General features: G+C 34.5%; 1 long non-coding RNA gene across 1 annotated transcript; it reads left to right on the plus strand.

The window, feature by feature from the left end:
* The first annotated feature begins 67 nt into the window (after positions 1-67).
* On the plus strand, positions 68-7295 carry LOC143053865 (uncharacterized). Its single transcript, XR_012971487.1, has 2 exons — positions 68-6538; positions 7245-7295. It is a non-coding gene; the product is annotated as an uncharacterized LOC143053865 (long non-coding RNA).
* Positions 7296-12936: the final 5641 nt, after the last annotated feature.

A 12936-nucleotide genomic window follows, 5' to 3' on the forward strand; every position in this document is an offset into this window, starting at 1 on the left:
TTTGTTAGTTATTAGGCATTACAGTAAAAAGTCTGACGATTGGACCAATTTATTATGGACACGCCAGATGAAGTAGAAACAAAACGGCTGAGAACACTTACAGTTAGGGCAATGGAAAACTATAAAGAAAAGGTTAAAGCATATCATGCTAAACTATTAGAAAAGAGACAAGCAGTTGAGGCATCATTAGCCTATCTGGAGGAACAAACAGGAGATATACAAATTCTAGGACAGGTTAGAGAAACTCTTGTGGAAGTACTTAACCATTATTATGAACTTTGCAAAGAATTCTGTGAATACTTGTCACCTCAAAATACGGAACAAAGTAATAGTGAATTATTAGTACAAAAATCTGTGTTTCAAACAATAGCTAAAGAAGTAGATCTAGCAATTAAATTCATTGATGAGCAAACAAGTCATAGTACCAAGATCGAAACAGAGAATAGCTCAACAGCACATCTAGTCAAAGAGGATGAGCCTCAATTAACAATTAGGAAAGAGAGTCCAGTTCATCATTCTAGTCTTCATGGTTCTTTACATGATCAAGGCAATTCTAGTCATAAGATCCAAGGACATAAGTCACATTCTAGTTCTAGTCATAAAGCTAAAGGTAGTGATGGAGGTCGTTCTTCAAATTACACTCACAGTCATTCTAGTCAGGGAAGTCGCTCGAGCAAGTCAATTCTTCTAGACAAAACAGCTAGAGCTGAAGCTGCTAAGGCAAAACTTAAATTCATAGAAGAGGAAGAGAAATTAGTAAGAAAACAAAATGAGTTAGAATTAGAAGTCCAAAAACAAAGATCAGAACTTAAATCAAACTTAAACATTTTGAAACATAAAAGAGAGATTGCAGAAGCCGAGGCAGAATTAACAGCAGTTAAGGAAATTTTAGATGAGGAAAATGCAATAGATAGCAATTGGAAGGACAGAGGTCTGAACCTTCCTGAATCAAGTGCTTCTGAAATAGTAAAATCCTATGTTACCAATCAGCGACCGAAAGTTTATGAACCAGTTGAGGCAACAAATTTAAACCCTCGTGTACCAGAATTTGTGCCGTCAACAATACTGCAAAGGGAATTCAAAACATTTCAACCACAACAGAATGTGCACTTGTCTGAATCACCAGGAATAATTGACCTCACGAAATATATAATGAAGAAAGATCTTTTAATTTCAAGATTATCGACTTTCGATGACAAACCTGAACGATATTGCAGTTGGAAAAATAGCTTTAACAACATACTAAGAGAACTGGATGCAACAGATTCAGAACAGTTAGATCTTTTAAACAGATACTTAGGCCCACAGTCAAAACGACATGCAGCAAGTCTGAGAGTTGCTAACTCCCACAACGAAAATCAAGCTGTTGTTAAGATTTGGCAAAGGTTGGATGAAAGATATGGGGCACCAGAAAGTATAGCAGCAGCACTTAAAGATCGACTGGATAAATTCAATAAAATCAACAATACAGAATATGACAAACTTTATGAATTATATGACTTATTGGCTGAGGTAGAATCAATTAAAGAAAATGATATATACAGGACAGTCCTATCATTCTATGATTCATCGTATGGGGTGAATGCCATCGTAGGGAAATTGCCAAACTTTATTCAAACAAAATGGATGGATCGTGCTAGTAGGTACAAAACACAACATTCTGTGATGTATCCGCCTTTTTCAACGTTTGTAGAATTCTTACACAGCATGGCAGTGCGAATGAATGACCCTAGCCTCAAAATCCAACAATCAGATAGTGGACGAGACAAAAAAGTGGAACGGAAATATGCTGGAAAAAGGACTCCTGGTCAGACTGTTTTGAAAACAACTATTGAAAAACAAAACACTTCGGCTAATCTGAACTTAAAATGTATTATTCATGAAAATGGCAAACACAACCTTGCTGACTGTAAAGTATTTGTTGAGAAACCGTTAGAAGAAAAAAGACAATTAATACGGAAAAATGGGATTTGTTTCAAATGCCTAAATGGGAAGCATCTAGCTAAAGATTGCAAAGCTAACATCAAGTGTGAGAAATGTGGAAAAACTGCACACTGTACAGCCTTTCACTTTGAACGTGAAACCCTACAAAATAATGGCGGGGAAAGACAAATTGACAATATACCGCAAGACCAAGTAAGTACAAAATGTACTGAAATTTGTAAGGACTCGGGAGAAACTACTTTCCAAGGAAAGTCTTGTGCAAAGACATTACTAGTCAAGGTGTATCCGGAAGGCAAACCAGAAGTCAGTGTTACTACTTATGCGATCATTGATGATCAGAGTAATAGGTCTTTAGCCTGTTCAACATTTATAGATTATTTCAATGAAACCACAGAGCCAGTTGAATACTCACTAGCATCTTGCTCGGGAAAAACTGTTCAACATGGTCGTCGTACTACAGGGTACATACTAGAATCTTTGGATGGCACTACACAACTGAAGTGTCCATCTCTGATTGAATGCAACGAAATTCCGATCTCAAAGCGAGAAATAGCTACTCCTGCCATAGCTAGGCACTACAAACATCTACAGGATATAGAACAGTTCATACCAGAACTTGATAGGAATGCCGAAGTTATGCTTCTTATAGGACGGGATGTGACCGCCGCTCATCACATTTTAGATCAAAGAATTGGCAAGGACAACGAACCGTATGCACAACGTCTTCGTCTAGGATGGGCAATAATTGGCGAAACATGCTTAGGTTTAGTGCACACATCAGATACAATCACAGTTAACAAAACAACAGTTCTTCCAAACGGCAGAGAGACAAATCTCAAACCATGTGAATATGGTTTCAGAGTGAAAGACAAGGAACCAGATATTGGTAGTACTGTTTTCAAACAAACTAGAGAAGATGATACTTTAGGATTATCTCAAGAGGACAAAGAATTTCTAATCGTTATGGATAAAGAATTTCACACGTCAGAAAATGGTCGTTTATCGGCACCTTTACCGTTTCGGAGAGATAGACCAAAACTTCAAAACAACTATCATCAGGCAAGACAAAGAGCAGAGAATCTTAGTAGAAGCTTCAAACGAGACTCCACTAAACAACAGCATTTTGTAGAATTTATGAAAAAGATATTTGTAAATAATCACGCAGAAGCAGTCACTCCGGCTAGAAAGGGAGAGGAAGTTTGGTATCTCCCAATCTTTGGAGTTTATCACGCAAAGAAGCAATCAAAAATCAGAGTAGTATTCGACTCAGCAGCTAAATATAATGGACTTTGTCTGAATGATATTCTTATGAAGGGACCAGACTTAACAAACAACTTGGTTGGTGTACTATTGAAGTTTAGGAAGGGAAAAGTTGCCGCAATTGCAGATGTTGAACAAATGTTTTTCAATTTTGAGGTTAATGAAGAACACAGGAACTACTTAAGATTTGTATGGTTTAAGGACAACACTGTAACAGAACCACTGACTGAATATCGAATGAAAGTTCACGTGTTTGGGAATTCACCTTCCCCAGCTGTAGCTAATTATGGTTTACGCAAAGCTGTTTGCGATCACACAGATTTAGACACATGTGATGATGTATGTCATTATGTAAACAACAATTTTTATGTAGATGATGGTTTAGTGTCAGGCGACAGCCCTGAAGAAATTGTAAGTCTCATTAAAAGGACTCAAGAAAGATTAATAACAGGAGGTAAAATTAGACTGCATAAGATAGTATCGAATAATAGTGAGGTAGTCAAGAGTTTTGAAACAAAGGATTTAGCTGAAAGCATTACCGAGATTGACTTTAATTCAGAGTCTACATGTCTACAGAGAAGTTTAGGTTTATGTTGGAATGTTGTAAAAGACATTTTCACCTATCAGTTATCTAAAGAGGAGAAACCCTTTACAAAAAGAGGGCTGCTATCAGTAATTAATGGAATATTTGATCCGTTAGGGTTCATAGCTCCTGTAATCCTTGGCGGAAGGTTAATTATGAGAGAAGCAGTACAAAACAATTCATTAGATTGGGATGATCCGTTGCCTGATGATTTACTCTCTGACTGGCAGAGATGGAAACAGTCCTTACAGGATCTTGAAACATTAGAGATTGGGAGGCCTTTCACTAGTCAATCATTGAAAGACAGTACTGAATGTGAATTACACATCTTCTCGGACGCATCAAAGGAGGCGATTTCGTCTGTTGCTTATATCCGTACATTTGACAAGAAAGGAGATTCAGAACTAGGTTTTTTAGTAGGAAAGTCCAAACTGGCTCCGTGTCATGGACATACCATACCGAGGCTCGAATTATGTGGAGCTGTTCTGTCAACTGAGTTAGCTACATTCATTCAGAATGAACTGAAATTGCCATTAAGTTCCACACACTTTTATACCGATAGTCAGGTAGTACTAGGGTATATATACAATGAGAAAAGAAGGTTTTATGTGTATGTCAGCAACCGTGTTAGCAAAATTTTGAAAGGTTCTGTGAAATCACAATGGAGCTATGTACCAACAGAGTTAAATCCTGCTGATCATGGCACACGGCCGTTAGAAGCAAAACATGTAGGAGACTCAAAGTGGTTATTAGGACCAAAATCATATATAGATACTTTTCACAAATCCGAATGCACTTCATTTGATATTGTGTCACCTGATGAAGACCAGGAAGTTTGTCCTATAGCAGTAGAGTCTATGAAAACATTGATATCACCTATTCAAACCTTAGGAGTTGATCGGTTTGAGAGATTCTCAAAATGGTCAAGTTTAGTAAGAGCTATATCTTTGTTGAAAAGAAAGATTGTGTCTAGTTATAGGAGTAAAGTAGATACTAAGGATACAAGGACTTGTGTAGATATCAGAAAAGAGGCTGAAACACTTGTTTTGAGAGAAACTCAGTTACAGTATTATTCTAATGAAACAGATTGTTTAAAGAGTGGTAAACAATTGCCTAAAAACAGCAATATTATTGCACTTTCTCCAATACTTGATTCAGAAGGACTGTTAAGATTAGGCGGAAGACTAAAACATTCTAAATTAGAAACTGGAGAAAAGATGCCTCTAATCATACCAGGTGGAAGCCATATTGCTTCATTGTTAATAACACACTTTCATGAGTCAGTGCACCATCAGGGACGCCACTACACAGAAGGTGCTGTACGCTCAAATGGTTTCTGGATAACTGGAGGAAAACGCCTTATTAATTCTATTTTGCACAAGTGCGTACAATGTAGGAAACTAAGAGGAAAAGTAGAACACCAGAAAATGGCAGATCTGCCATCAGATCGTCTTACACCAAGTCCTCCGTTTTCATACGTAGGTGTTGATACATTTGGACCATGGTCTGTAGCCACAAGGCGAACACGTGGAGGTGCCGCTAATTCTAAACGATGGGCAATAATGTTTTCATGCCTTGTTACTCGTGCCATCCACATTGAGGTCATAGAGGAAATGACTTCATCCTCATTCATTAATGCTTTGCGTCGATTTACAGGAATAAGAGGACCCGTAAGAGAATTTAGATCTGATCAAGGTACCAACTTTGTAGGAGCAGTAAATGAATTGTCACTACTATATAATGATGAAAATATTCAGGGATATCTGTCTAAAAAACAAATTGTATGGACATTCAATCCACCCCATGCCTCACACATGAACGGTGCATGGGAACGCATGATTGGACTAGCAAGAAGAATTCTCGATTCAATGCTAACAGATATTCAAGGAAAGCAACTCACTCATGAAGTTTTATGCACATTAATGACAGAAGTTTGTTGTATCGTCAATAGTAGACCGATAATTGCTGTGTCAAATGATCCTGAATCACCTACTATTTTGTCACCAAACACTCTATTGACACAAAAAATTAATAGTGACATAGAACCGTATCATTTCAATTTTTCTGTGAAGGATATGTACAAATCACAGTGGAAGCATGTACAAGTTTTAGCAAATCAATTTTGGAAGCAATGGAACCTACAATACTTACATAACCTTCAAACTCGATCAAAATGGCCAAGTGAAAATCGCAACTTACAAATTGGTGATTTTGTGCTCATGATTGACGTTAGTTTACCGCGCAATCAATGGCCAACCGGAATTATTGATGAAGTATTTCCTAGTAAAGATGGATTAGTGCGCAAAGTATCAGTGCGTGTGATAAAGAACGGGGAACCAGTAACTTATAGCCGTCCAGTAACACAGCTTGTACATTTGATGTCAGATTAAATTTACATTTAGATATGACAATTGCATTATAAGGGTTAATTTGAGTACTTTGATTTATTCGTCTTAAAGGTTGTTAAAACATGCCTTTATTGATTAATTTTTCAAATTTTTAAGGATTATTTTTTGAAAGAAGTGATTTTACTTGTAGGTAAAATCAGGCGGGGAATGTTCTGTCACATTTATTTATAGAGTTATCTTCCTTTACCCACATTTCATTTTTGGTTAATTTTCGGTATGTTTCACTTCCCTAGATTACATTTATCGATAAGGGCCGAGAGAGATAGAAAGAAAAATGGCACATGGCCGCAAACGCATTTTGGTATTATTATTCAATATTTGGAATCTAGTGGTCCCCCACAGAGTAAGTTTATTACCTGCTTGATAAAATCATTTATTTGTATGTAGATATGTTTTTGTGTTATGAATTTTTATTATTATTAAGGTTTTGTGGCAATTTATAAGCCACTTGGTCATCTGCATTTTTGATGTGCATTTTGCTAAAATAATTTGCTATTTTTTCGTACATTTGTGTATTGTTAGATATTTTTCATATTGGTTAAGATATTAGGATTAGGCACATATCATGTACATTTTTCGATACTGTGTATTTGGAACTTTTCTTAGTAAAGAAATGGCTAATTGAACCGAGAAAATTCTTCTCGTAACTTTCATGCATCCGTGCACATTTTAGTATTTTGAGACTTGGAATAGTACATTTATTATTATCTAGGCCTAGGATATAGTATAAATTAGTCTATGTCAACTGACAACCCACTTAGGACTTATTATTAGTGTGAATAACTTTGTTATTGTTGATGTTATCTTTTACTTTGGCCTTGTTGTGAACCGAACATGTTGCAACTACAAATTCTGCTCACCTGGTCACAAAGGTTCATTTAGGAGCAAATCGATAATTTGAGAAATATATTTTTCTTGTTTGTTTTGAACATTTATAGCATAATAAGGGATTTATTCATTGTTTTGCTTTACTTGTATGATGTTTAATACAATTTATGTTTAGAAATCACTTAGGAACAATTACTTATGATTGTTTATTTTTGTTGTAGCTTTTTACCTTCTCCTGGGAAGTTTGTAGTGAATAAAAGAAATACAAGAAACATTTGTTAGTTATTAGGCATTACAATTAGTATACACCTATTGACTGGTTATAAGGGTAATAGAAAGTTTTTCAGTGTCCCCGCTGAGATACCAACTATTGCTCGAGGCGAAGCAACTTTTTTTTAGTATATACCAAGTCCATGGTATATTTTATAAAAGAGGGACGAAAGATACCAGAGGGAGAGTCAAACTCATCTAGATCATGTAGATGGAAACTGACAACTGCATGGCTAAAAATAAAAAGACAAACAGAAAAACAATAGTACAGAAGACACAACATAGAAAACTAAAGATTAAGCAACACGAACCCCACGAAGAACTGGGGGTGATCTCAGGTCACGCTCGGGAAGGGTAAGCAGATCCTGCTCCACATGTGGCACCCGTCATGTTGCTTATGTTATTACATATTTAGTAAATAGTCGAATTCGGTAGGTCGCATTCATGAAAAGGGTAGGTTATTGTAGTTGTTTAGTTCTTTCAATGTATTTTTGTACAAAGAACTGAAAATTCTATAAAAACTATAAAAAAAAATACAAGAGAGAGCATTAATATTTGTATATATGCATGATGACTATAATAATTTATCATCCTCTGAAACTCTTCAATGTCAAGTTGAGAACGCAAAACTGAGTTCCAACCCTACAAGTGATCGAGACGCATCAGGACAATTGCACATGAGACTTTAATATCAAGATCAACCTCCGTTGGGTACACTAGCTGTGTTTAAACAACTTGAATTTGTATAGTATAAGCAAGAACTAGCTACTTGTCATGCATGATACAAATTATTCATTGGTTAAATGAACATAATTTCACAACATGCACAACTCCAATGATCATACAGTTAATTTATCCAATCTAATTAAGATAATGATCTCTGATTACGTTCAACTACATATGAGTAATCAGAGATCAATTTATATTTTAATTAGATTGTTAATTTATCCAACTTCGGTTTTCCCGGCAATGTAACCATTAAACTGTGATTTTCGTTTAAACTATTTAATATTTTGAAAACGTTTTTTTCCATTATTTAGCAGAAAGGTTCATTCAGTCTTTTCTGTATTTTTTTATGACGTTATAATTTGACATCATAGAAAAGAAGCGTTTCATACTACAAGGGCAAATCTGTCCCACGGGGGGAAAAGGGATTACAGATTAGAGAATCAAAAAACATTTGTCTAAAATGGAAAAAAGGTAAGTAATTGTATTTACTACATCAATATTAATTTGCTTAATTTTATGAATTTAAAGACAAAAAATGGCGGTGCGATAGCCTTTTAAGCCTTTGAAAATCGTCCCGGGATGATAAATTACCATATATCATTTTTCAAAGGCTTACAAGGCTGTCGCACCGCCATTTTTTTACATAAAAACGAACTCAACTCAAATTTACGTCAATTGCTTGCTTATCAGTGCCCTTATAATGATAGAATTTTATGATTTTTTAAAATGTTATTTTTCTTAATCTTTCAAAAATCTAAAATACATCAATTTTCAATAAGTAGTTAAAAAGCATCGTCGATTTTGCGGAGTCTTAAAAGAATGTCATTCTTGCTTAAAAACAACGTTTCAGTCGAAGTTTTGGTTTGAACGTTACGAAATATTCGCGACGTTGTGTTACACTTACATTGTATACGAACATCGCGCGTAACGTCTCAAATTTTAAATATTCGATAGAAACGGGAAGATGGTATGGGATGCAACAAAATGAGAGAATTTGTGATCTATAGAGCTGTGGAACTGGAATAGGATACGAATTTCATTATCTATTAAAATATAAAAAAAACAGGAAATAAAATCCTTATATGGGTCATTTTCAAAAAATGTCGAATTTTCAGTACACCCATGCTAAAAATTTTATTTCTAATGAAAATTTCAGTTGTAATGGTTTAAATCAAAGCTTGTCGGATTTGTGATTCAGAACATTAATAATAAACACAACTTACATCTATTTTGATAAGATTAAACTGCATTTAAGTCCGATTTTGGGGGTATTTGTGTGCGTACGGTGTCAGAAAAACACATTTCAAATGATTTTTTTCCAATTTTTTGATCGCCTTGATATCTGCAAAAGGGACTTTTTAAGAACGTTAATCATTACACTAACGAAAATTCGAAGCTTCTTTATCATTGTATGTAACAGATTATCTACAAACTAAATTCAATCAGCGTACGGGAGGTTTGTGTCTATCCTGTTACCATGGTTACCGCTACTGAAATCAGTCGTTAAATTATTCTCCCTATAATATTATATTGAATCAGTCAGTGTTGATTTCAAAAGTGCAAAGTAATCTTTACATTTAAAACGCCTCGTTTCTTGAACGACAGTGTATAGAAAAGAAATTTCCAGACATTTAGTGAAAAAATAGAGTGTACTTTTTTTCGTGTCTATGCTGTTACCAACAATTTTGATTAATTACACCAATAAAATTGAGAATGGAAATGGGGAATGTGTCAAAGAGACAACAACCCGCCCAAATAAAAAACAACAGCAGAGGGTCACCAACAGGTCTTCAATGTAGCGAGAAATTCCCGCACCCGGAGGCGTCCTTCAGCTGGCCCCTAAACAAATATATACTAGTCCAGTGATAATGAACGCCATACTAATTTCCAAATTGTACACAAGAAACTAAAATTAAAATAATACAAGACTAACAAAGGCCAGAGGCTCCTGACTTGGGACAGGCGCAAAAATGCGGCGGGGTTAAACATGTTTGTGAGATCTCAACCCTCCCCCTATACCTCTAACCAATGTAGTAAAGTAAACGCATAACAATACGCACATTAAAATTCAGTTCAAGAGAAATCCGAGTCTGATGTCAGAAGATGTAACCAAAGAAAATAAACAAAATGACAATAATACATAAATAACAACAGACTACTAGCAGTTAACTGACATGCCAGCTCCAGACTTCAACTAAACTGACTGAAAGATTATGATTTCATCATATGAACATCAGGCACAATCCTTCCCGTTAGGGGTTTAGTATCATACCATCATAACATATATGAGAAGAACATAACCCGTGTCATGCCAACAACTGTTTTTAGAATAAATGTGTTTAGTTCCGATGCAATAAAATTGAGAAAGGAAATGGTGAATATGTCAAAGCGACAACCACCCGACCATAGAGCAAACAACAGCCGAAGGCAACCAATGGGTCTTCAATGTAGCGAGAATTCCCGCACCCGTAGGTGTCCTTCAGCTGGCCCCTAATATGCTTGTAAAAAGTGCAATAACGTGTTGGAAACCAAATTCACAATAGAAAACCATTATCACTTCACCAAAGGGAGTATAGTTATTTCACAACAGCAATCAAACACGAAGAAATTTGTCTATCCTGTTATGTCTATCCTGTTACTATGGTTGCTATGGTTACAGTAACTGGATAGACAATTGTAGACAAAAACGTCGTTAATTTTTTTTTATCTTAACATATAGGTGCAAAACGAATGAAATGTTTCATTGTTTGAACTTATCTTAAGGTTATAACGTCTTAATCTTCCCAATTAAGCATTTGCAGGAGCAATACTGATATCGGCAACAGGATAGACAAAATGGTAACATGATAGACTTTTATATAGTGATATATCAGAAACGTACGTTCCTGTTATTACCAACGAAATAAAGAGAAAAGTAAACTAACTTGTGAGGAATTTACTTGATGTTGGGTTTATTTGAAAGGATGAAAAAATGCCTAACAATGTAAATTGCTATCTTAGACTTGCATTACTGGTGGTAATTTTTACAACCTTTGAAAACCAATTTTTAGAGGTATTTTTCAGTACAACCTAGAAAATTGACAAATTATCTATTATTTCACATTATGAATATATATAGAAGTTTATTATCTTGAAAACCATCTAATTGGCTACGTAAAACAAGCTTAACATTTTATCTAAACCTTTTCTTAATAATCCAAAATTTCTTTGGAAAATGGTAACAGGATAGACAAAATATTGTACCACCGATCAAAAAATGTTTCAAGATATTCTTGTATGACATCATTAAGATTGCATCTTTTAACATGTTTAATATGTTGTTCTTAAAGTACCGTTTGTTTTGATTTGCCTATGTAGAGGGTTGTTTGGATAAGTAACTTTTAATAAATTTTTCAATTTCAAAATTCGACATTTTTTGAAAATGACCCAATAGCATGCAGATAATTATCATACTGTAAATCTAACGGAGTTTGACGGCTTTTCATATTCGTATTATTAGATCAAACCGTGAGAGTCATAACTTAGTCCTTTTTGAGCTCATCAATATTTTGTCCATCATCAGTTTACACATTCTGTTATATAAGTATTCCAGTGGCGGATCCAGGGGAGAGTTCCGGGGGTCGGGACCCCCCTTTTTTTGGACGATCAATGCATTTGAATGGGGAAATATAGGTAGAACCCCCCCTTTTGAAATGTCTGGATCCGCCCCTGTATTCTATTTGTATAAATACATATTTCAGTTATGGTCAGTCACTGCCAGTCTACTTGGATAATAGATTGTGCATGCTTGAGATACATGAATACGGAGAGAGAGAAAAATCCAGCAAGACAAAGAAGACCGCAGGCAAAAATTTTAAAAGACAACATAAAAAAAAAAACATTATCACAAGAGATGTCAAGCCAGGAGAAATCAAGATTAACTATTTTAAACCAAATCAACTTCAAGCAAAAAGAGCAGCGATGTTTGGTTAACTCGGAAAAATACAATCCATACTGTGCAGTACCATGCGAATATACAAATAACTGAAGTTCTCGAACATTTTATGGTAAAATGAATTATATTTCGCGAACAAGGGTGCTATTTATATAGTTAGACGGTCCGTGTAACACTTATCAATTCAAAGTTTTAAAAATATTTGAAATTCATAGATTTATGGAATTTTGATCAAAGTTTTAAAATGTCAAAATTCCAAATTGTGTAAAAGTTTTGAAATTTTGAAATTTTAACCAAATAATTAAAATATTAAAATTCGAAATATCGTTTTTAAATTTATCGCTCCAAGTTTAATTCGTCACATTGACACATAACAATTCAATTATTTTTTTTTAAATGTAGTTTTATTTATTTTGGATCAAAGTATTAGAATACTAACATTACAAAATATCTTTGATTTTTTTTTGAAATTTTGAAATCTTCGACCAATATTTAGAATTTTAAAATTCTAAAATACGCAAAAATTTGTTTATACAATGTAGTATGACTAAGATATTTAACCAATCTATAAAAATTGCAGTCAAGTTTACTTATTTCGCTTTTTATATGTTTCAATTTTAGAACTTGCAGAACAAAATAAACTTAAATCTAGGGAAAAAAAAAGAAAAGAAATATGTGCGTTTCCTATTACATCTTTAAAAAATAATAGGGTATATAGCATGTATAGGTAGGTAGGGATTTTACCATAATTTTTATTTACATTGAGTTTATGGGAGGGACAATCTGACTTCAACAGAGCTTATTGGAAAAGGAAAACAAACCATTTTATGTAGACTATTGTTTTTAGCTTAAACATATAATAGGAAACATACATCTTTTTGTTTTAATTTGGCATTATGTCTAAAATGTATAAAAAAGTAAATTTTTCTCAAAAGTCAGTGATGATACGTCCTCAGTAAGAGTATATGAACAACACAGAT

Source organism: Mytilus galloprovincialis, chromosome 12 (assembly GCF_965363235.1).
Source record: "Mytilus galloprovincialis chromosome 12, xbMytGall1.hap1.1, whole genome shotgun sequence".
In the NCBI taxonomy this organism is placed as follows: domain Eukaryota; kingdom Metazoa; phylum Mollusca; class Bivalvia; order Mytilida; family Mytilidae; genus Mytilus; species Mytilus galloprovincialis.